We start from the raw sequence: 24693 nt of genomic DNA, 5'->3' as shown, positions 1-24693 counted from the left end.
TTTTTAAGTTTCGGATCCGATCCATAAATTGATAATGGATAAATGTGGATAATATTAAATTTAAAACCATACTTTTTAAAATTTTAGAATTATTTTCTTACAAGTTATAGTTGAAAGAAAATTTTTAGTGGCCTAGATAAGATCCACTAGGGTATTACCAAGCGCAAAATGGCATGGGTTAATCCAAGAGAACCATGGACATCGAAACCGAAAGTCTTGCTGTTTATATGTAAATTCGTTCTTTTGATAGGGTATCGACATGTTGGCAGAAAGATGTAAAAAAGTTGTAGAAATCAATGGAAATATATCCAATATAAAAATTATTTTGAACAAAAATTCAAAATGCACGTTGTATTTCTTCACATTTTGACAAAAAACAATAATGCATCGATTCTTCAGAAACGTTTTGGAGAAAGTGCAATAAAAATAACTATTTCTTGCACTACTCAGTCAAATTTTGATTCGAATGGAGAAGTGGGTCCAATTTTGAGAGCAAAGTTTAATTCTTCTAAAAGACGCATTGACAGCTTAGGAACTGTTGGACTTGTGAAGAAGAGGCTGTCAATGAAAACAGCTGAATATTTTTTGGTTCAAAGTATTTACAAACGTATCCATCGACAAAAAAGCTTAACTAGATTCAAAAAATTCAAACATCTGTTGTAAAATTGGGTTATGAGAATGCTGTAAGTGCCAAGCCAACCACCGCACACATTTAATTGAATTTATTGTCCATAAATATTCAGAATTTATTTCGTGTTTGGACTACATTTTAATGCTAACGATATAATGAAAATAAACGTAATAAATAAAATAAACATTCCTTATTCCCAGTAGAACAACAGCAACGTAAGCAAACGAATAGCCCCTTGGAATGAAGATGGAGGGTATATCTGAAATATTGCATCTATTGAGGATATACTAAAGAACTTTATCTCTAAAACCAATACGAAAGAGAATATTTCTGTTGGCGCTGTGCGACGCATATTTATACGACTAATTCTGAAATATGGCCGCTACAAGTCGCCCGCGAAGATATTCGTTTGTTTCTCGAACGATTTCTCCACCAGAAAAATCTGATACCTTCTCTCGATAAATCCGACAATCTTGGTTTACGTATTACGCCGAAGATGCAGCGAGAATGGAGAATTTTTGTTTATCCTCGGCTTGAGATTCTCAAGTTCGTTGCATTCCTGCTGATTATCTGGAACTGCAGTTAAAACTCCATTGACAATTGGATTTTATCGGAAAGTTTCAAGAAATGCTCGGTCGATCATGGCGTATATCTAAAGTTTAACGTTCAGTAGATTCATTAAATTCCTATTCACTCTTTGTGTTTGATTTGCGTGCGGAATTTTTAACATCATATCCGAGTATCAAAAATGGTTCATTTTTAAATATAGGCCATTTTTATAAATTTGAATTAATTAAACTGTTTGCTAACAGGTGTCAATAGTGAAATCAGGGCTTGTTGACTCCTTTGCCCAGTCGAGTGTACCTGAATTTTTTACGGTAAGTTTCAACAATAGTAATCAATAAGTATAAAAATAACGTTTCCTTATAGTATATTTTAACTTCCGAATAATATCTTTTATATTAATTATAGTGAAGTATTGTTATATATTTAGTAATCTTTAACATTTTTAAGTACCATGTAATTATCAAGAATATAGTACAGTTATTATTACTTGAAACTTGAACGTGTAAAAATATCTCAGCTAAAATCAATGCTTTCAATTTTTGATAAAGCTTAATTTAATATTACTCTTTATAGCTATGCGGATAATACAGTTCAATTGTAGCTACAGTATATTAAGGATCAATTTGACGAAGACGAAAGCTGTTGTTCCGGTAAATGTTAAGGGAAAAAATTATGCACCAACCTACCTCTACGATAAGGATCATATCCCTCGTATTATGGTTCGATCTCTCACAAGTTGCCTTAGCAATGTTATTTTACTAACTCATAATATTGATGTTGGTACCGAACTGTGATATCAAATATCCAAAAATTTATAACTATCGCAATTTAAAATTTGTTCATTCTTTCATTATTATAATAAGATGTATTGATTTTGTTTAAATATAACTTAATTATAATATAATTACGTTTAAAATAATAGCATAGCAAGTAAAATGATTGTGTTAATAAGTATTGTTTAATTTAAAACTGATGATGATTTTCATTGATATGATTTTACGTATGGACAATAAAATTTACGTCCTGCCGATTTTAATGGCTTATTTTGCTGCAGAATTTTCTTCAACTTATCCTCTTTCAAGACAATCATACTGACGACACTTTTGATTTAGGTATATACTAGTGGATCTGTGTTACACCCATTGACCCATATTTAATTAATAAATCATTTTTATTTTGATTGAACAGCTCTCGCGTTCTGATAGGTTTAGGATAGATGGTCGCAAGTGATATCTTTAAACTGTCTAGTACAATTACTAAAACTATGTTGTAGATATTTGAGGTGAATATAATTCATCATTTAGAATAAAAATCGGAGTGTATATGATGTGTGTATTCAGTATTTCTATAACGCTTTTCAAACCACTGGTTAGTCTCAGCAGTATTGTTCAGCCAAAAATCAATGTTTCAAATAAGTTAGCAGACGAAATCCTGTTTATCTATTGCTGTTTCAGTTAATCCACTGTCACTTTTAAAATAAAAATTGAAATGATGTGAAGTTTTTATACCTATCGTTTGAACATTTATTATATGGATAGTAGTGTTTACTCACCATAATAGTGTTTCCATGTCAAAGGTATAAAAAATACACAAAATTTAATTAAGCAAAAAACAGTGTAACAGCTGACAATTTATGTTTAAAATTGAAATAAAATGGATTTAGTAAAGGCAAACTAAAATTAACACAACAGAATAATGTAGTTGAAAGATAAGTTGTTTTCTTTTGGCGATAGAAAAAATTAAATAATTTTTGAACATCAAGATATATATTTTAATCATTATTTAATCATTACCTTAACTGATGAAGCTCATTTTCACATTAATGTCTTGATATTGAATACATATTTGATATATTTGAGAGTTAGAGAACCTGGAAACATATACAATGGATTACATTTCGGTACGATTTATTGACTTTAGTAATATTTACAATTTTCCTCTTCGTAAATGAGGTTAGTGAAACAGTGATTAATACTCTTGCTTAATATCGTGATATGATCAAATGGATAATATTGATGCGGACTTATTGTCTGATAAATTGTCATGTACTTTCTCATTGGTGATCAGAATTGGCCCACTTGATCATCATTTGTAAAATTGTATATGATGTGGGTATTCAGTGTTTCTATAATACTTTTCGAGCCACTGTTTAGTTTCAACAGTATTTTCAGCCCCAAATCAATGTTTCAAATAAGTTAACAGACGAAATCCTGTTTATTTATTGCTGTTTCAGTTAATCCACTGTCACTTTTAAAAATAAAAGTTGTAATGATGTGAAGTTTTTATACCTATCCTTTGAACATTGATTATATGGATAATAGTGTTTACTCACCATAATAGTGTTTCCATGTGAAAGGCATAAAAAATACACAAAATTTAAAGAAGCAAAAAACAGTGTGACAGCTGACGCTTTATGTTTAAAATAGAAATAAAATGGATTTACTAAATGCAAACTAAAATAAAATCGTAAATGAGGTTAGTGAAACAGTGATTATTACTCTTGTTTCATATCGTGATGTGATCAGATGGATAATATTGATGCGGGCTTATTGTCTGATAAATTGTCATGTACTTTCGCATTGGTGATCAGAATTGGCCCTCTTGATCATCATATGTAATTCCCGTTGAAGAACATAATATTGTAGAGGATAAGCTTTGGTTTGAAAAATGTAAGTGTATTTTCTCTCTTCTTTGTGCATATTTATCCAAAAGGGTATATTTAGTCCTCAAAGTATGAATTGAAAATAATTTTTATTACGATATGAGATAACTTAAGTAAAGAATTTTGAATTGTTAAGTTTTTGAATAGATAAAAATATCCGATTAGTTTCATATAAGTTAAGGTGCGTAGTTTCTGATGAGAATCCGTTCTGAATTTGTTACGGTCAATTTCTTGTAATTAATAATGCGATAATGTTTTCTTGTCTTGGGTTTGTTGTGTAACTGATTGCTTTGCTTCGACGACTTATATACTTTGTGAAATGGAATGTTCTGTTTTTTGTTCTGTTTTGAATGTTCTGATTTTAACCAAGACTGGTGATTTCAACGAACACTGGCGACTTTAAATTTATGTTTTTCATTGCCAAAAAAAAACGGATTTTCTATTTTGTTACATATTTTCAGAGGATGGTAAACATATACTATTCTCTTTCTTTCAGCTCTATGAATAACGTGTCTGAAAAAAGCAGATACATTTTTATATCTTGCATGTAATTTGATCAGTTTTTAATTTTGCATTTAGCATTTGGAAGTGGCAATTAGAAGACGCAATGTTTGGTTAGAACGCAAGTAAACTGCTAAGCTGAACGTTCTCTAAGCGCTAAGCCAGTGAATTTAACAGTTAGGTCAGGTTGATTTTTACATTTCCATTTTACATGTTTCATACTTTAATCAATATCAACTGAGTAAAATACATGAAATTACCCAATATATGATATTAACACAATATCCGAGTTTTCAGAATTATGTACATATGTTTACGTGCATTTGTTTTGTAAATATGTTCTGGGTCTTCCATAATTTGCCTGAAGGTTTACAATATAGAAAGATAAAATGATACACATTTTAGATACATTGTTGTTACCTATTAAACTATTAATGAAGTACATATATGTACTCTCTTTACATTTATCAATAAATAAATTATTGTTTAGTCGAAATAACCACTTTTTATTTCTTTATATCGGTTATTTTGTCATATAATAAAGGAGGAGATCCAACGTTTGAGTTAGAAAGATTAAATGAAATGATTCCGGTCATATCTATGCAAAATAGTTATGGAAACATTTCGACAAAATGTATGTGTATGTGTCAGTAAAGTTATAGAAATCTTCCGCCCGATGTCCTATTTCATACATAATGTTGACTCAATAAACAAAAATTTTAAAAATGCAACCTGCCTGAGCTATGAATATTCTATTCAAACTCGAAAAAGTAATTAAATAACGTAGTGTTTAATATAATTCTTTTTAATGCACATTATTATTAATTTAGCAATAATATTGATGTTTATTTATTTTGTTATCGAAGATATTTACAATGTTTTGAAAAGCAAGTTTTAAAAAGAAACGTTAACCTTTTAAATCAGCAATAACATATGCCTACTATACGCTCATGAAGGTAATGCATGATGGAATTGGCAGAACTTTTTTCTTAGATGCTTCTAGTGTAACTGGGAACGTTTTTAAAGTGAATGATTTTGGCAACGATTCGATCGGAAAATGGAATTGCACACTTGTGTCATCAAGTATTGCAGCCACGTCGTTGGAAGATGGCGTAACAACTTATTCAGCATTCAAGCTGTCGTTGAACATGCAAAATAATGAATCTCCAATTTGTAACCAGGCCAATTTTAACGAAAAAAGCAGTTTCTGGAAACCAATCAATGTAGTGGCTCTAGTGTTACCAATAGCGCCAATCTCACCTGGCTACTGGCGCAACTCAATCACAATCCAGGGGTTTTAATTTTATGTATTTTTATTTTTATACTTTGCAATGCCTTATGCAACAACTGTAATTAATAGCGGCGTTATTATTGAGTGCAGCTCGATGGGGTTAAAGCGCAACATTTCTACGTTATTTATTTCGATTCCATCGATTTCGTTCAACTTCATTTCGCGCTTCACGTTTCTTGTCAGTTTGACTTGCTCGTATATATTCTTAACTTACAGCACTGTGAATGCTGTAAACTAAGTTGGTACTGAAAGTACTAATTAATTGGTAGAATTTTGAAGAAGTAAATTCAAATAAAAAAAATTGACTCCCTTAATGTTTTTTTTATAATTATGTATTGTATTGTATACATACTTGTATACCAAGTATTAGTATGATTAGTATAAAAACTCACTCAACATACTCAAAACTGGATAATCGTCCAGATTGGTTGCACAATTTTCTTAACTTTTCTTACCGTAAGAACCTTCTACGTAGTATTAGAAAACTTAAAAAAAAACGAATAAAATCAGTAAAGTCGTTTTCAAGTTATGGCGTAATCAAGAGAAATAGGGTTTGATATAGGGCTCAGCAAATGGAGGTAAGATGAAATGAAACAGTTGTGATTTACCTGATGTGACCGTTATTTAGTGATATAATATAAAATGTGTAAAATACAAGTAAATAATAAAAATAAATAAAATAGATAAAAGAACCGGCTCTGAGTTTACCTGATGACGGGGCTTGGGCAGTCGATAGTGGCACGTCTGAACTGAACGATGATCAGATATTGAATCATCGAAAGTACCCTTCAATATTCTTCCAGATAAACGTCTCGGGGTTTCTAGATATTCGTTATCGTGCACTAGTTGGCACTACTGGCACCCCGTCCGTGTTCAACATCTGGGATTATATTTCTAGGTATTTTGTAGACCGTTATTCCACGATATAAAATTCGACAAGTTACATAATCAATAGAAAAGAAGCAATTTAGGAATTTATTGAATGGAGTTAACGATTCATAAAGCCAACTAACACAAAAAACTCAATTATTACAGATGCAGTGTATTAAAACGATATGTCCCTCACGATTTCACGCCTATTAGAACCCCGAGTTATATCGGCCACCATTCCTCATTCCCATCGCGTTCAATCGTAATAACCTTTACGATCTAATAATCACCATCTAAACCTTATTGACCTAAATGCCAAGAGTTGTCTCGAAAAATTAGAGCTTTCCTTTTAGATTAGACAAAACTTTTGATTATTAAATTTTTTGTTTCGAAATAACTTCTTGTAGTCTCTTCTTACTGATGTTTAAATACAAGATCATCATTATAGAATATAGAAATATGTTTTAGATTTAATTGCCCGTCGTTTATTTGAGAACAAACAATATAAACTAAAAATCGATGTATGGACGTCGAGAGCGTCGAGGGTTCGGAAGGGGGAGGAACGAGGAAGGAAAGTCCATTTCCTAGCTTTATCTGTCTGTTCAATTTCTTTCTTCATTATCGTTATACGAGCGCCATTGCAACCACTACTGTCGTTAAGCTGCATTATTAGTCTCAGTGCATCTGTTTTTGCGATATCAAGTTAATTAAATTCTGCTTGTTCAGCACACATAACAAGAAAATCGTCTTTAATCGGTTTGTTTGAAGTTATTTTATTTTATGTCGTTCGCTAACATATCCTAGATGTACACGGTATCGCCATATGTCTGGTGATAATGCGGTTCAAAATCTTTTAAAACTTACTAATTAGAGTTTTTGAATAGAGGTTTTTAATATATTATTCAGTATTACACTGGAACTGTAATTAGTTAAATATTATTAGAGCTGTATAATTTGCAGTTAAGAATAACCGGAAATATATATATATATATATATATATATATATATATATATATATATATATATATATATATATATATATATATACATAATAACTATTTACATGTCACTTTTGTCACAAGTATCAGACAGTGTGAGATAGAAACATGATAGTGTTGCGCTATTGACTATTACACGGTTCAGGCTGAAGTTGCAGAACACATCAAGATAAACGACTTGGGGTTGCCAGATATTCGTTATCATGTACTTCCGTGTACGTATGTTGGCGCTACTGGCACCCCACCTGTGTTCAACATCTCGTATTATATTTCTGAGTAATTTGTAAATCGTTATTCCACGATGTAAAATTTGACAAGCCTCAAGGTCACTACATAATCAATAGAAAAGTAGCAATTTAGGAATTTAATGAATCGAGTTAACGATTCATAAAGCCAACTAACACAAAAAACTCAATTATTACAGATGCAGTGTATTAAAACGATATGTCCCTCACGATTTCACGCCTATTAGGACCCCGAATTATATCGGCCACCATTCCTCATTCCCATCGCGTTCAATCGTAATAACCTTTACGATCTAATAATCACCATCTAAACCTTATTGACCTAAATACCAAGAGTTGTCTCGAAAAATTAGTGCTTTCCTTTTAGATCAGACAAAACTTTTGATTATTAAATTTTTTGTTTCGAAATAACTTCTTGTAGCCTCTTCTTACTGATCTTTAAATACAAGATCATCATTATAGAATATAGAAATATGTTTTAAATTTAAATTGAGAACAAACCATATAAACTAAAAATCGATTTATGGACGTCGAGAGCGTCGAGGGTTAGGAAGGGGGGAGGAACGAGGAAGGAAAGTCCATTTCCTAGCTTTATCTTGTCTGTTCAATTTCTTTCTTCATTATCGTTATACGAGCGCCATTGTAACCACTACTGTCGTTAAGCTGCATTATTAGTCTCAGTGCATCTGTTTTTGCGATATCAAGTTAATTAAATTCTGCTTGTTCAGCACACATAACAAGAAAATCGTCTTTAATCGGTTTGTTTGAAGTAATTTTATTTTATATCGTTCGCTAATATATCCTAGACGTACAAGGTATCGCCATTTGTCTGGTGATAATGCGGTTTAAAAAATGTTTAAACTTACTGATTAGAGTAACTGTAATTAGTGAAATATTATTAGAGCTGTATACTTTGCAATTAAGAATAACCGGAAATATATATAAACTAACTATTTACACTTTTGTCTCAAGTATCAGACAGTGTCAGATCAATTGCTTTGTAAAAAATTATTGTAGCTTGATATATTCTCGGAATTTCACAAAATATTAGAACATCTTTTACGATCAAATTCATGTAAGCATTAGAGAAATGTTAGCTGATCTCTATGTCTTATTCAGATTGATTATGGCCGCTTTCACAAGTTGGCACTAGTTGAAGCGCAGTTTGTGTTAAGAGTGTTGCATTTTTTTGCAGAAACATCATGGTGTTGCGCTAGTGATTATACTACAGGCTGAAGAAGAATATCTATCTTGATTTTGTTAATCGTTTTCTTTCAGTGCTATGGTGCTACTTATTCTAAATAGTAAAAGAGGTTACTTATATAAGTATACTGTAGCATTTTATGAGGAATGTTTCTTGTAAAAGGTTGAAATATTATGCTTAAGTTAACACAGCTACGGAGTGGCAAGTCATTGATCCAGTTGGCTTTTAAATTAATATTTACCCTATAGATCATCCCTAGGGTAGCTCTACCGCCTGCTTTCAATACTTACATTTCTATTTCACTCTACCTGTATGTATCCAGTCATAACCATAAAGTTGAATTTGGATATTACAGTAAAAAAAAACGTTAATATTGTTCTTCTAATTCTGCATTTACGTGACATGGTCCCATATAACTTTTTGCTCTTTCCGTGAGTAAATTTACCATTTCGCAGAATTCGTAGAATCAATTGAAGTAGGGATCGCAAGACCTGTCTATGAGAAATTTTTTGAAGCTTGAAAGTTATGTTTAAATAGGTATATTTCTTACCATTGATGTTGTTTTGACAAAAAAGGAATATTTTATTTTTCCATATATTTTTCATTGCTAGGTATTATTATCTTGTCTTTTTTTCTAACTTAAAGAACTAAAAACCTATGATGCTTCTACTTATGTGCTTTATTTCACTATATGGCTTAAAAGCATTAATAACAATGCTCTTTTTTCAATTTGAACTTATACTTCATGATCCTTGGACTTTTTCGGTTACCAGATCCACAGAAAAAAAAACTGTAGAATGCACTTACTAATATTAGATTATAACTGTTTCCAAGCTTTACATAGGTAAATTCAATTTCTCGATTGTATGTATGTATGTAAATGTATCGATTGTAAAAAACCAGGTATACCCACAGAACAAGAAGTAGCTCTACAAAATGTATTAGGTGATTGCTCTATCTCAAAACATATTAGAACTGTATCCTGTTGCTGATCTGTCATGTCTCAATAGTCAGTTTTGATTTTAAAGACTTTGACAAAGACACAAGCGGTGCTTGTGACGTCATTCACAAAAAACATTTCCTCGCTTCAGAGCAGGTTTCTAAGGCAATAAATTGTGAGTCTTATTGGACGGAAACCCAAGTCGAGCTCCCAAAAAAATAGATTAGCACATATCAGCAGTTGAACAAGGAGCTACGTACATCGCATACGATGGAAACTGCGACTGAAAATGACATTTCGATCGGTTTCAGCATCGCAGTTACATAAAAAATCAGAGTTTTCTGAGCCTATGATACTGAAATTGTATCTACTATGAAATACCCAGCGCAAAAAGGCATTAGTTACTCCAGGGGAGTCATCCATCGATACCGAAGGGCATCATGGCTATAAAATCTTGGTGTATAGATGGTGGTATCAGCTAGGAGTAATATATTACAGAAATAACGCCTTCTGATCACCATTTGTTCAGATCTATGCAGTATGACTCCGACGGTTCTCAGTTTCGATAAGCTGAAGAAGTGCTAAAATGCATCAATGATTGGATTGCTGCCAAACCAAGATCGTTCTTTTGACACTGTATGGCCAGACGGGAAAAAATTGTAGAAAATGGTGAAAAATATTTTGGTTAATATATATTGTACCATTTCTCCTTAATAAACGCCCTTTGTAAAATGAAGTGCGTAGTATAATCTTTTAAATAAATCACAATTCTTTTCTCGTGAATCTATTGCAAAACGTATTTAAGCCCGTGTTATGCTAATGTTTCCAATAATGCAATTATTAAATAATATCGATACATTTTCATTACACAGTTAATAGTTTATTTACGTTGTGAATTAGAGTATTGGTAACCATGTCGTTGGATTAATGGTTGGCAGTGCATCTGGCTGTTGTTGGTATTTTTAAAATAGTATTTTTACGCTTTCGTGTTCGAACTAAATCAAATATTGCCAAAAATCCGATGTTTATAAATAAGTTTGATCGTCGGTCGAGGTAAAATAGACATGTAATTCGTGGCAGTTCAGCTGCTCATTATTATTTATGGTCGGTTCGATCTACAAGGTCTGCCTGAGAAGTTACAGCAACATATAAGAATATTTATGATATATGTTTTACGAAAAGTGCACATAATAACAACAATTTGATGTTTTAATCTTTGATACATTTGAAAGCAAATTAGTGAACGTAATAATGTGTCGAAACTGTAAAGAAAAATAACTATTATAGGAGTACAGGAAGTTACGTTAGGTATAAGTGTTACGAATGAATGTTACAAAACAGTATTTTCGAGCAAAGAGTTAGATATGTAGGTAATGCTTGTTTATTCAGATGATGTTGTTATTTTCCTGATAGTTTTTGATTCGATTTCGAAGCTCCATCCGAGAAATTATAGCAACATATAAGAATAGTTACATGTAATAAGATTGATGTCTCAATATTGTATTTATTTAAAAGTAAATATGCGAAACTAGTAATGTGTGGAAACAGCAAAGAAAAGAACTTTTATAGGTATTGAGTACAGGAGGTTTAATATGATATCGGAATTGTAATTGTGTCATATCAATAGTTAAGTTGATAGCGGTTATCTTGGTGCTTAAAAGTTTCCATTTTCGTTGAAATTTCAGATGTAAAAGTATACGAAATATTTAATATGGTGTAATTTGGTGTAAGCATTTAAATTAAATCCATTAACTTGTTTCCGAGTATTGCCGATACAAATGTATGGAGACTGACCGTTATATCTTCTTTTCCAATAGCTAGTGTTTGTTATACTAGTTTGTTAGAAATTAGTATTCATTAGTGAATAAGCGTTAGGAATGAATGTTACAAAATAGTACTTTCGAGCAAAAATGTAGATACGTAGTTAATACTTGTTCTATCCAGACACTGTTGATACTGACTTTCTGATACTTGAAAAAATTGGTTCCAAGTCGGTACTTACGTTTTGAATTCTAGTTTATGACGTTGAAATGTGTTTTTTTAACTCTAGTTCATTGGTATTTGATGCTTCCATTGAAATTCTGAGTTTATGACCATCAAAGGTGGACTGCAGTTGGTGAAACTGTCCCTAGCCGCGAACCATTGGAAATCCGAAACTTTTTTATAATTTTAATTATTTTTTAGTTACGGAAATATTTCTTAGCCTAGTCAGACCGGATTTAAATAGAAGCTTCCGGTAAGGATGTCAATCACTGATAAAATTAACGATATTGTAAAATATATTGAATATTAAAGACATTTTTAAAATTAAGCACAAAATGCTCTAAACCCTTAAAATTAAGTACTATTTTTAAAGGTTTATTTAAAATAACTACAAAGTTTTTAAAATATCTAAGAAGAATGCTTAATTGTTTCTGAAAAGATATAGAAAATATCGGCTGACAAAAACATCCGTCAATAATATCGATATTTAAAAAATATATCAATATATGGATATATCGATATTCTTTCGTGTTACGTGGTATGCCGCTGGTTTTTCCATTGTACCTGTGGGATGATGTTTAATATTTTAATCAATAATTAATCGATATTTGTGTCTCGTATCCTATATTCTTATTTTAAAGAAGTCACTCCTAAATCGATCTATTCTAGTAGATAATTTTTTCTAATCCTTTGTTTTTTTTGTAGCATAATTTTTGTTTTTTCTCGAAATAGATTATTTGTCCATCACTATTAAACATCGTTGAATACAAATACTCGTTGACCTGAACAGTATTTAGTTATAAGTCATCTGTTTTTTGCTAGGCTAATGTGTGTTTTCGAAAGCTTGGATGTTTTCGGACAAAGGAATTTTCTAACTTCGCTCACAACAAGGTCGAGAAAAAAAGAAAAATGATTAAGAGATAATGTTAAGCGATTTTATTACAGCATTGATGTTACAATACAATGGTAGAATTTAGCGAAAAAGAAAGCGCTGTTTTATTAAGATACATTATCAGAATTGATTTTCAGTAAAAAAAATAGAGGCATTTAAACTTAAGGAGCAAAATTTATTAATTAAATATATTTCTAAGAAAAATATAATACAAAAATGTATATTTTTGTTAGGTGTGGTAATATTTAAATATATTTTAAACTACCTTGGACTGCTTTAGGGTTCCGTAGTTAGTCCCATCCTCTTTAATACGACAATTAACGTTATTGATCTGCCATGCCTCAACGTCCATATCAGATTTTTTGCAGATGACATCTTAACCTACAACATTGCCCACAAAGCCCCTGACTCTTAAACTCAACAAACATTTCTAACTTTAACATTAATTATTTAACCTCTCAAACTAAGTCGTTAAGTACCGGTTTCATAATCTCACGGATGAAGTCATACGCTTGCGAAAGCGCAATTGCAGGATCTATCCATTCTCCATAGATTACAAACCCATATCTTCCTGCAGTCATACCAAATTCTTGAGAGTCACATTTGACCAACACCTCTCGTTGACAAAACATATAAAAATACAATAAAGAACACCAACACCTAACTATGATGTTAGGCATGATGTTACCTCTTTAATACCTCTGGCTCTTCATACCTTCGCTTCCTTAACACTATCCAAAATAGTGCTCTTAGAATTGCTTTGGGTGCCTACTGCACTAGCCCAATCCCCAGTTTTCAATGTTTCACCTTGGTTGCCTAATGATCCCTTGCCTAATGGTGCGCTAAATTACGTTAAAGATTATTGCAAAAATTCCTTTTTCTAGACATTTTGCACCACCGATGTCGCTCATCCATACCCTCATTAAATTAAAAGATCTCTTACCGCCCCATATTCTCACCTCACTCATCTCCTCCATATAAATGTACTAATTTTCACGCTTTTCCCTATTGCAAAATATTTCTTCTGGACCTCTTCATCCTTTTCTATAAACAAAACTCTTCTGGCATACAGTAAACACGATTGCGGTCAATATTTTTGGAAAACCAAATTTAGAGACCTCCGATTAGCTCCTACTACTCCTACTCAAATACTTTACACTGATAGAGCAAAAAGCGATGAGGGTGTGGCTGTTCTACGTACATCCACTTCTCTAACTTTCAGCCTTCCGAAACCCACCACAATTTTCACTGTTTGTTTGCCATTTGCAAATCACTTCAATCGTTGTTGAGAGAAGGATCTGGTGAACGGCTGATCTGCATGGATTCCTCTATTCACTAATAATTAACGTACATAAGATGCTCTAAGAGCTTACCACAAGAAAATTTTTCTTGCCTGGATTCATGGTTGAACTCATGGACAAGGACACCAATTCAACTGGCCTTCACTTTCAACGCATTATACATTGAATCTAAATTAAACGAGATCACTTAACTGAGGTGGGACCTAACGTTGAAGATACCGACAAGTTATGGCCATAACTTAACCATATATATAAAACGATTTCCTACTATCCAAATTCAGATCTTGCCATTGTAAATTAATTTATTCCCATCTACCAATGGCCTCGCTGTGGTTCTAAACACTGAGATTTACTTTTAAATATAACTATTTGACCACATTGAGAATCGAACTTCCCTCACTGGCTATCAGACTTGTTCACCTTGGAAAACCTACTTAAACTTTTTAGATTCCTGATACAGATATTAGATATATGTCATGTCATGCCTTTTTACTCTGATTTCTTGACATTATTACATTTTGTTATATGTTATATGTTATTTTTATTTTATATTCATATTGTGATCGTAAACATATGTAACTAGTGTATATAGTATTCGCCAAATAATATAATATGTCTTTTGTACCTTGCACAAATCTTTATATACATATATATGCGACTAGTTATGATCTTTACTCTTTTACTTTTGTATTATTACATTTTGTTATATATTATTTTATTTTATATTCTTACTTTGATTGTAACTATATATACATCGCCGTAGTTGTTAAATAATACATATGTGTTGAGGCGACTAAAAAATAAGCAAATAAAAAAAACACCTTGTACTATATTTTGCTTAAGTATTTTATAGTTCTTTTTTATAAAAAATTTAATATATATATATAGTATTCTCAAGGTTGATGGCTTATATTATTTTTTAAAAAGACAATTATAATTTTTTAATACTTTACATAATACTATTACGTCTATTAAACAATTCTAATTGTTTTTTCCAATAAATGGCTTTAATAAATAGTATCCCGTGTTACATAGACCCGATTGGTTTTTACTAGTGAGCATTAGAAACCTAACATTCAAATAGCATAACAAAATATATAACTGTCAGGCGCTTAAAAATATGAAATCCAAGGTTTCTCTGGATGGACAAAGAATCATGTACTGTGAATTGGTTCAATACGGACTCGTAATTCGATTACGCTACACATATCGAAATCCACTCGCCGGAAGTCCCGAGAGCTTGGTTGGGAGATTTCTTGCATCTACTTTACAGTTTGGATTTGGCACCAAGCGATTATAACTTGTTCCTGTCCATCGTGAATTATTTTGGCTGTTGAAAAAATTCTTCAATAGGGGTTTGTTAAAGTCGATTGTATTATTATATTATTATATTATTATATTATATAGTTTACAAATAAATATATAAATTTTGTTTGTTTGTTTATTTGTTTAAATTAATACTTACATTTCAATATCAATATTTTTGTTAATAATTAAAAAGTTACAATATCAATGTGCAAAAATTTGTGCGATTTATATGCAAACAACTATTTTATGGCTGTATTTCGTCAAGTGTGTTAATTTCTTGATTAACGAAATTATCCTCCTTCGTATAATAGATTTACTTTATTTTCTGAATTTTGATATTTCAATCCTTTTGAGATATAAGGTAGGATTTTACTTATTAATTTAACTTTATTATTAGATTCTTTTATTAATTAGTTAACAATACCGTTGTTTTTTTATCATGCTCTTTGTCGCATATTTTTAAAGTTTGTTGTTAATTGTTTAATTTTAATATCTCTCTTTATTTATAAGGTTTTTATATATTTGCATACTTTTGATAAGTCCATTCCTGGTAACTTAAGAGAATTCTTGGAGTGCACGACATAATGGTGTAGTCTATTGACTTACAAATCGATGTCTCTACGTTAAAAAAAGAAGAGACTTTAGGGTAAATGGTGAACTTTTCGCTGAATGGAGGTAAAACGGAATGAAACAGTGGTGTTTACATTATGTGACCGTTATTTATTGGCAATATAAAAAAATGTGAAAAAAACAAATAATAAAATGGATGGCAGTGGTGTTACCTGGTGACTAGGCTTGGGCAGTCGATGGTGGCACATCTAAACCAAACGAGGGTTGAGCACTATATGAATCGTAATACCCTTCAATAACATTCCAGATAAACGTCTCGGGGTTGCCGCCAGCTAGTCGTTGTTGGGTTCTAGTTGGCGCTGCTGGCACCACGCCCGTGTTCAACATCTGGGATTATATTTCTGGGTATTTTGTAGACCGTTATTCCACGATGTAAAATTCGACATGCCTCAAGGTCGCTACAAGACAATGGAATATTTTATTCGGAAGATGCAAAGATATTTTTGTTTTAAATTTCATTCTAATATTCAGAGGAAACATAAAAGTATACATATTTCAATACTTGTCTTATTGCATTACGGATTGATCATTATTTCACGTGCTAAATATGTACTGTTAACGTTATATGTAGGGTTGCTAATAGCTATGTTGCTTCATAAAAGATTATTGTTTGAATATCTCGACCGCTGGAACATTTACTCCATCTACTTATTCAATAAGGATAAATTCGTTCTGAATACAGCTGATTGAACTCTTTCAACCTTCCTGGGAAATCAAATTATTTTCCTTCCATCAAATGAGCTTGCTTTGTCTGCCGTTATTTTTATCGCTGTCGCAGCTTAATGTCCCCCCTTTTAATTATTAAGACCCTTCTTTTACGAAAAAAAAATCGTCTCTGATTAGATCCTTTTATTTGGACTCGAACAGATCTTAATTTTTATTTCAAAGTGTTTTTTCCTGTCTATTAACATTATTAATTATCGTGTAATTGAGCTTTTAATATATTTTTTCTTATGGTGTCTCCGACATTTTAGGATTAATGTATACCATTGTACTATTTTCTTTGGGGTATCGTTTCCTTTTAAAATCCTACTGACGCTGTGAATAACTTTTCGTTATTTTTTTAAGGTTAATTTAATGTTTCGTTTTCGAAATGTATTTCTTAGGGCCTTAATTTTGTCTGACAAATCATGTTTAATGATAAGGCATATTTTTGGAAGAACGGATATACTCCTGGAGGCTTCTAGTATTTTCACCATATTGTTCGCATTGCAGAATTAACGATGAAATGAGTGACGTGCACCTATTATCTTAAATCATAAAGAAAATAGTTAAATATAAATAAAATAGTTAGAGCAAGTGAAAATGTTACTTGAAATTAACAAATTACTTGGAAATGGCTGAAGATGCTGGAGTGAAAAGACTAATTGGCCAATATGTCAAGAAGAATAGTTGCCGTGTATGGAATGATAAAGCCCATATAAAATTGACCAAGAATTTTACTAGAACGATAGTTGTAGCAGTGATTCTCTGGCAGAGCGGATGTCAATTGGCTACTAAGTTTAAGCAATTTGACTTAGCTTTAGTTTTTTATGGAGTGTTCTGATTTATTTAGTTTATTCCAAAAACTGATATGGACGAAGAGGGTATCTATATTATAGTGAGCTGTCTGAGATGTGTTTTTTGAACGGAATTCAGTTATTGTACGTTTTGCTGGATATGTAAAGGCTGAAACCACCTTGGCATTCCTCTTAGAGCTATATGGTATATATATAAATAAGTTATGAGGTATGGTTACCTAAGAGATTTCGTACGTTATGTGATTTCTGAAAAAATATTTTCATGGATAGTGGCGATTAACAATATGGACTCAGGGAAACTGGGAGTGCTTGGAATTTTTGGTATCATCGTTAATAATTAAGTGTTAAAAGATAAATTAAATAAAGAGCAGACACTTCGATTCTTGGATTTTCTGAACATATTGGAATATCCGGGATTATCCCACAACCTTTTACGCTGAGGACTATCCATGTTTCGTCGCCGCAGATATCGTTTCGAAACTGTTGCGTTAATTATTTTCGAAATTCAATTGAGGTTACACGGTTTTTATCACGAAATGTTGAGCACAATAAAATCAATTCAATGTTTACGTACAGATGCATTTAAATCCAATGATCGCAGTACTAATTAATCCATTATCAGGCGAAAAACAACGTAATAGAGTATTTAACAATTTTTAGCTTAACAGTTTTTGTCGTTTAAATTTTATGGGTAAATTAGTTAAATGCGATAGCGTATCTGAGTTTATATAAAATTGCCAGCGTTATTTAGTGAAAGTATTGGGGTTATTGATATACAGATTACTAAAGTAAAATGATCAACATCCTATTTTCAAATATAATATATTTTTAAAAAAATTGCTCTGAAAGCTAATCTACATATATATATATATATATAATATATATATATTATATATTTTATATTATATTATATTATTATATATTATATATTATTATATATTATATTATATTATATTATTATATATATATATATATATATATTTATATATATATATATATATATATTTGTATATATATATATATGTATATATTCTGTATATATTCTATATATATATATATATATTGACATATATATTTAAAAATAAAAAAAATAAATTTAATCTGAATATTAATTAGCCAAAATCGGTACAATGTATTTTATCCAAAGTATTGTGCACCGATAAACGCTACTTCATCTCATATTTCAGCCAATTTGCTTATTTTATCTCGAAAAAACAATGTATCTAGACGGAGCAAGGTCCGGACAATAGGGCGGATAGAGCAGCACTTCCCATTTTAATGTTTCCAAATATGTTTTCACCGGTTTGGCAACGTTTGATCGAGCGTTGTCATGTTGAAGAATAACATTGTTGTATCTTTACTCGATTTCCGGTCGTTTTCGCGCAGTGCTCGGCTCAGTCTCCACTAGTAATTTTATTCAAATCCTCGCCTTGAAATTTCTTTGACTGTCTAGAACGTTCTTTGTCTTCTGTGTCGAAAAAACTACTTTTGAATCGTTGAAACCAGTATTCACATGTTGAAATCAATGGTGCATGGTTTTCATAACTTTCACACAATATTCGGTGATCTTCAGCCGGCCTTTTCTTAAAATTTAAGTAAAGCAGTAAAACTTACCACAAATGACCGCAGACATATTCAATGCACTCAAATGAAAATCGAAATGTGTTAACATATCGACGAAATGATAATGCATACAAGATACAGTGAAAAATGAAGCCTGTAAGTATTGTAAATGTTTTAAAATTATGTTATGGGCCTGATAAATATTTACAACCAAACAATCTATGTATTAATCGGCTTAGCGAAGATCGTGACTCCTTTTTTGAGGAAAACGGGGGCACCTGGAGGCGTGAAATTTGACACGGTTAAAGCTTATAATGAGGAAATATTTTTAAGTCTAATATTTTTGTGTAATATGTACAAATGAATATATTGCAATAAAATGAAGTACGTCTAAATCAATCAACTAAAAACAGCCGTCAGATTGGTCGTCAGACATATAAACCAATATTTTAAGCTCTGGCCGCCAGCTTTTAACTTTTTTATCGTCGTCCTCGTCCTTTCTGTTATACATATGCAATAGTTAAAAACAGCAGTTAAAATTAATCTAACCATATTATTTGCATAGAACACAAGAGACAAGTACAAGAAATTAGGAATTATTAACAGTTAATTTGTAAATGTTTTAAAGTATTGATAAATATTAAGGAGCTTAACGATTAATGTTCCAAGATCTGCGAATATATGAAATTTAATCGTTTGAACATTGTATCAGTTATTTAAAACCTATGTTTTGAATATACACACATGTACTAATTCATTTATTATTTCATATTTATGTTTATAGTAAAGAAAGATCCTATATACCTATATTTTATGCTCTGAAGTTGTTACTGTTCTGAAAATATTTTAAGTGGTGTAGTAATTTAAACTAGCTTAATGGAATTATGATTTAATTAAACGCCATTTAAAAATGGTTACTGAATGTTAGTTCTTGAAATATTTATCTTGATATGTTTTAATATACAGATATTTATTATTTTAATTAACGTTATATATCAAATATATTTCTTATTTTATATTAAAAATACTGTGCAAACAAGTTTCAGTAACATATCATTTTTAAATTATTCTATTGCTCTGTTGTGAAACTAGTGATGAATAAACTCGCTCTGAATAACACTTATTTCCATTACATTATTTATATAATTATTATAATAATTGATCATCCACTTTATTTTTGGTCTTGCTGAGACGTTTTTGGTGACCCATATTTTAAAAACCAATTAAATATGCAAATCTTAATCGCTTTAAATTTTTCCAAGGTCCGCTAGAGCCCGTAGTCGTGTATTTTGTTAATTAAACCGATTTGAAATGAAAATATAAAATAAATTACTTAGAATAGGCCAATCCGATAGCTGTTTCACGGTAGACGGTATACCGAAAACATTTAGAAACCTATAGCGAACGCATTTATTATCAACCCGCATTCTACTGGTATATCTTTTTATTTTCGCGAAATTTTCAGTCAAGTACTTTCAATACCGGTCGATTTTTTGTTACCGGTTTGTTGTTTTTATAGCAAATACTACCGTAAATGTTCGAAAAATATTTCAATGTACATTTCTCATTTTGTTAATGGTACAGGCTAATGAAGGAAACACACGTATAAAAACAGGTTCTTGTAATAATTGCCACCGAACGCCTTCATTGCTTGGTGATTATTTCAATATAAGGTAAGATTTATGGCCGGTAATGATTTTACAAAGAAAAGGTGGGTAGTTCGTTTTTAAATAAAATAAATAGGTATTAAAAAAGTGTGTCCTTTTTAGATTTGAAGGACAAATACATGACGGCTTCAATATAAAACCAGCATAAACGATTTTTAGTTATTTTACTCTTTTGTTAGGTGTTTGTATGTACTTTGATAAGCGGTATTCATCGGTGAAAATGGGAGATATCAATATAAACAATTGTTAAACAACCTAAACTGCCTATTTTATTTGATGGAAATTTCTTAACAGAAAATAACAGATTTCTATTTACTTTTAAGTAATTAAAAATTTAAAATTTAAGTAATTCGTCAGGTCCCAATGGTTACTTGACGAACCAAAACTGTTTTAAAAGATGAAAAAAGACATTGATAATGACTTATCCCACGAAAACCCAGTTCAAACTAAAAATCCCATTTCGAATTTTTGAGTGAACATCAGTCATTCTCCTTTATGACAACGTTCCCGCCCACAAGTTGGAAGAGTTGCGAATGATACACTGTTGCAGCAAGAATAGTTCCACCGCACCCAGCGTTACCTGGTATAATGTCTTCTGATTATCACTTGGTTAAATTGATGCAGTATGGTTTGGCTGGCACACAGTTTTGCAATGCTGAAGAGGTACACAAACGGATTGTTGATTAGATCACTGTAAAACCAACTTTTGACATGGCATTACCGTGTTGCTAGAAAAAAGTTGGTAGCTATTTTGATTAATATATTTATTGTACCCATAAATGATTCAAACCCCTAATACATGGTATCGTGAATTGTATAAAAATTAATCTATTTAGCAAATGATTATATAAAGAGAATATTATATTATATCAAGAAAAAATTAAAAATATATATATCTTTTTAGATTACTGCGTGGACACAACAAATTTGAAATACGCCACTAAAAATTTCGGTTGATTATGCATGTGGCCACATTCTTTTATTCTTATTTTTCCCTTGTCAGTACATTCTTGTACGCCATTCGGTCCTCAGACAAAGTCCGCCAAATATAGAAAACAATCAAAATAATATGAAGAGCCGAAAATTAAGAAAATGACATCACCAAATTTAAATATAAAGAGAATAATGCTTTGACGGATGTTGTCTTTAGGCGACTATAATAGAGTACGTTGTTGATTGTAAAGGGGACGAGGACAGACATAAAGTGTTTATATAAAATAATAAATTAAAATTAAATTGACACAAGCAGGGGGATTAAAAGTATAAATAGTGTATATACAATTTAAAAATGGACACAAATATAAGTCAACAAACACAACCATAACGAACTACAGATTCTATCCAGACACTAGCATCCACACCGAGGTGGTAATGGTTATTTGGTAAGCGACTATTATCTCAGCATAGGCTAGGCTAAGCTAGATGAAGGTAATCGATTTCTAGTAAAAATCAGAGGAGTCTGTCTGTATTTTCTCCTGTTAAAAAATTCGTAAAGTTTTGCAGTCCATACATAGCTCTAATATGAGTGAGTCGTAGACAGTCGTCCAGTATGTAAGAGCAGGGTGATAAAACTCACAGTGAGCAGACGGGCTCGAAGGCATCAATTGATAGTGCGAGAAACGATAGTGACTTAGTATCAGTTGATTTAGAAGTAGGACATGGCGGCGAAGGAAAAGAACGCGAACAGAGGAAAAAAAAATCAGATTTATTTTCAAGGAGCTTGTTATAGTTGGCTTCCTGGGCCCAACTAACTTTATCAATGATGGAATTTTGGGTAAGGATTAGCCATTCTCTGAAAGATTCTACTTTAATGTAGGATAAAGCATTGAGTATCGCAAATAGTTCAGTGGTTAGTATTGAACCCTATTCAAGGAGCTTGAAACGGAATATCCGGTTGTCCACCAGAATAATTTTCAATTATATAATTACAAGATATATATAAATAAATAATAAGTTTGAGAAATAAAGTACAAATATATAATATTATATTGTATTTTTCTGGTCAATTTTATATAAACATATCGATGAACAAGAATCATAAATACTCTATAGCTATCATAGCATATTTGATTAAAACAAAACTGACAATTAAACATTATCTACAAGGCATCTTTTACCTTAAGGCTTTATTTTAACTTTGCGTGAATACTGTGAATTAATATTAAGTGTATACTCATCATATCGTCATTTAACCAATCAAATTGCTTTTCAGTTATCTCCCTAGCATATCTCTTTAGCTCATTTGTTTTCAATAAATTATGATTCAGTGTCATGTTTGTGTTAATCGCTGCATTTTGATGGGAGCACCGAGCCTCCATCTTTATTCATGGCTATTGCAATAATAAAATTATAAATTATATCATCTATAGATATTCTAAACATTCAGTTTCACCAGCTTCTTGTTACATCTTATGTTAAGAAATTAAAATATTTTGAGTCATCATTGCTCATAACATATTAATTCATGAAATTCACAGCAACATCTTTTTAAACTATGATAAATATACCCTATTGCATCAAACATATACACGTACATAATGCTATGATTTTAATTTCTATTACGATACAAATACTGTAATATTAAATATAAATTTTTTTTTGGTTTATTGAGTTTGTATGACCACACTTTCTAATAATATGTCAAACACATTTTATTTAGACAGATTTGTTGACGCAGTGGTCAATGCGGCAGGGTGGTTCTGCTACTGTTGCGAATTAGAATTATGCGTAGTTGTAAATGAATGTTTGTGATTGCTCATAATGCAAGAGCACAGAATTCGACAAGGAAAAATACGCCAGTAACGAGGCTAAATAAGACTGGATGATCGGATTGATCGGAGCGTGGTTCGGAACCCAGATTAAGCACTAGATCAAGTCCAGATAAACCCTAGTTGGTAAAAGGGAGTCTTTCCAGAATATAAAAAATAATTATTTTTTTATTATTTAATTATTACATTGTTACTAGTCGTTTCCGACTACACTACTTTTTTGTTTTTATGATAACTGATAACTTAAATCTAGGTATATAACAAGGAGGGCCCATCGGCCCTATCTCAGTCTTTGATAATGTTTATACATATCACTGCTGTATTTTTTATTATATGCACCTCACTAAACAACACTACACAAGATCAGATGGTTTGATTCTTTTGAGTCTGTGTCCTATTCCGGTGATATCCAATAGCTGAAATACTTCAATATTCTCATGAGAATGGAGTCTTTCCTCATACCCCCTTGCAATTTTCTTGATTTCTTGACTGACTGTGGGTATCTGAAGGTCTCGATGTAGGTAATCAGTCCTATAGCATTTGGGTGCGCCCACAATACCTCTCAGGACTTTGTTCTGAAAAATTTGTATTTTGTTTATGTTACTCTTTGCAGAATATCCCCATCATTGAACTTCGTATGTCCATATGGGTTTCAATATGTGTTTCTATAATAGCAATTTATTATGTACTGATAATTGTGACTTTCTTCCAATTAGCCAGTACATTTTCCTATATTAAAAAAAAAGATCTGTCCTGCAACACTTTATCAATATTTGTTCGAAAACAATTAGAAGGGTCTTAGGAAGGACGATAAATATCCTCACGCAAAAACCTGAAAAATTCCGAAATGATAGATGCGCTTATTCTTCCGTTTAGTAGTCGTCAGCTACCTTTTAAATGGTATTTTAGGCCCTCGCATATTAACATTCCTTGTTTGAAAAACAAACAGACCGTTTCGGAAGAGTAAATATTTTTTTTTACGCCATGAAACGGTCCACCTAACAAACTGCTATTTTAATTAATTTAACTTGTAAGGAATTAACAGTGGTTTAACTGACTATATTTGAATACAAAATGTAACCATGGCTGTTGTCCTTTTCTGTTACTATGGCCTCGGTTTATCGCGCCCAAAAAGTTGACGGGTTTAATCTG

General features: G+C 31.4%; 1 protein-coding gene across 7 annotated transcripts in view; it reads left to right on the top strand.

Moving 5' to 3' along the window:
* The window catches only part of FMRFaR (FMRFamide Receptor), a 327763-nt gene that overhangs the window by 65892 nt on the left and 237178 nt on the right, over positions 1-24693 (top strand). For 3 of the 7 annotated variants that reach the window (XM_076402262.1, XM_076402261.1, XM_076402264.1), the window contains exon 2: positions 1444-1509. The exons of 2 other annotated variants lie outside the window; for them this stretch is intronic. The gene's annotated coding sequence lies outside the window, so the exon portion shown is untranslated. Of the gene's footprint in view, positions 1-1400; positions 1537-24693 lie in introns of all 7 variants that reach the window. 2 more of the 7 variants (XM_076402265.1, XM_076402266.1) reach the window with 2 other exon arrangements.

This window comes from Rhynchophorus ferrugineus, unplaced genomic scaffold (genome assembly GCF_030347505.1).
Source record: "Rhynchophorus ferrugineus isolate W39M unplaced genomic scaffold, kcgeb_rfMv2 rfM4, whole genome shotgun sequence".
NCBI lineage: Eukaryota > Metazoa > Arthropoda > Insecta > Coleoptera > Curculionidae > Rhynchophorus > Rhynchophorus ferrugineus.
The sequence above is the reverse complement of the archived record's forward strand: the minus strand, read 5'-3'. Positions and strand labels throughout refer to the sequence as shown.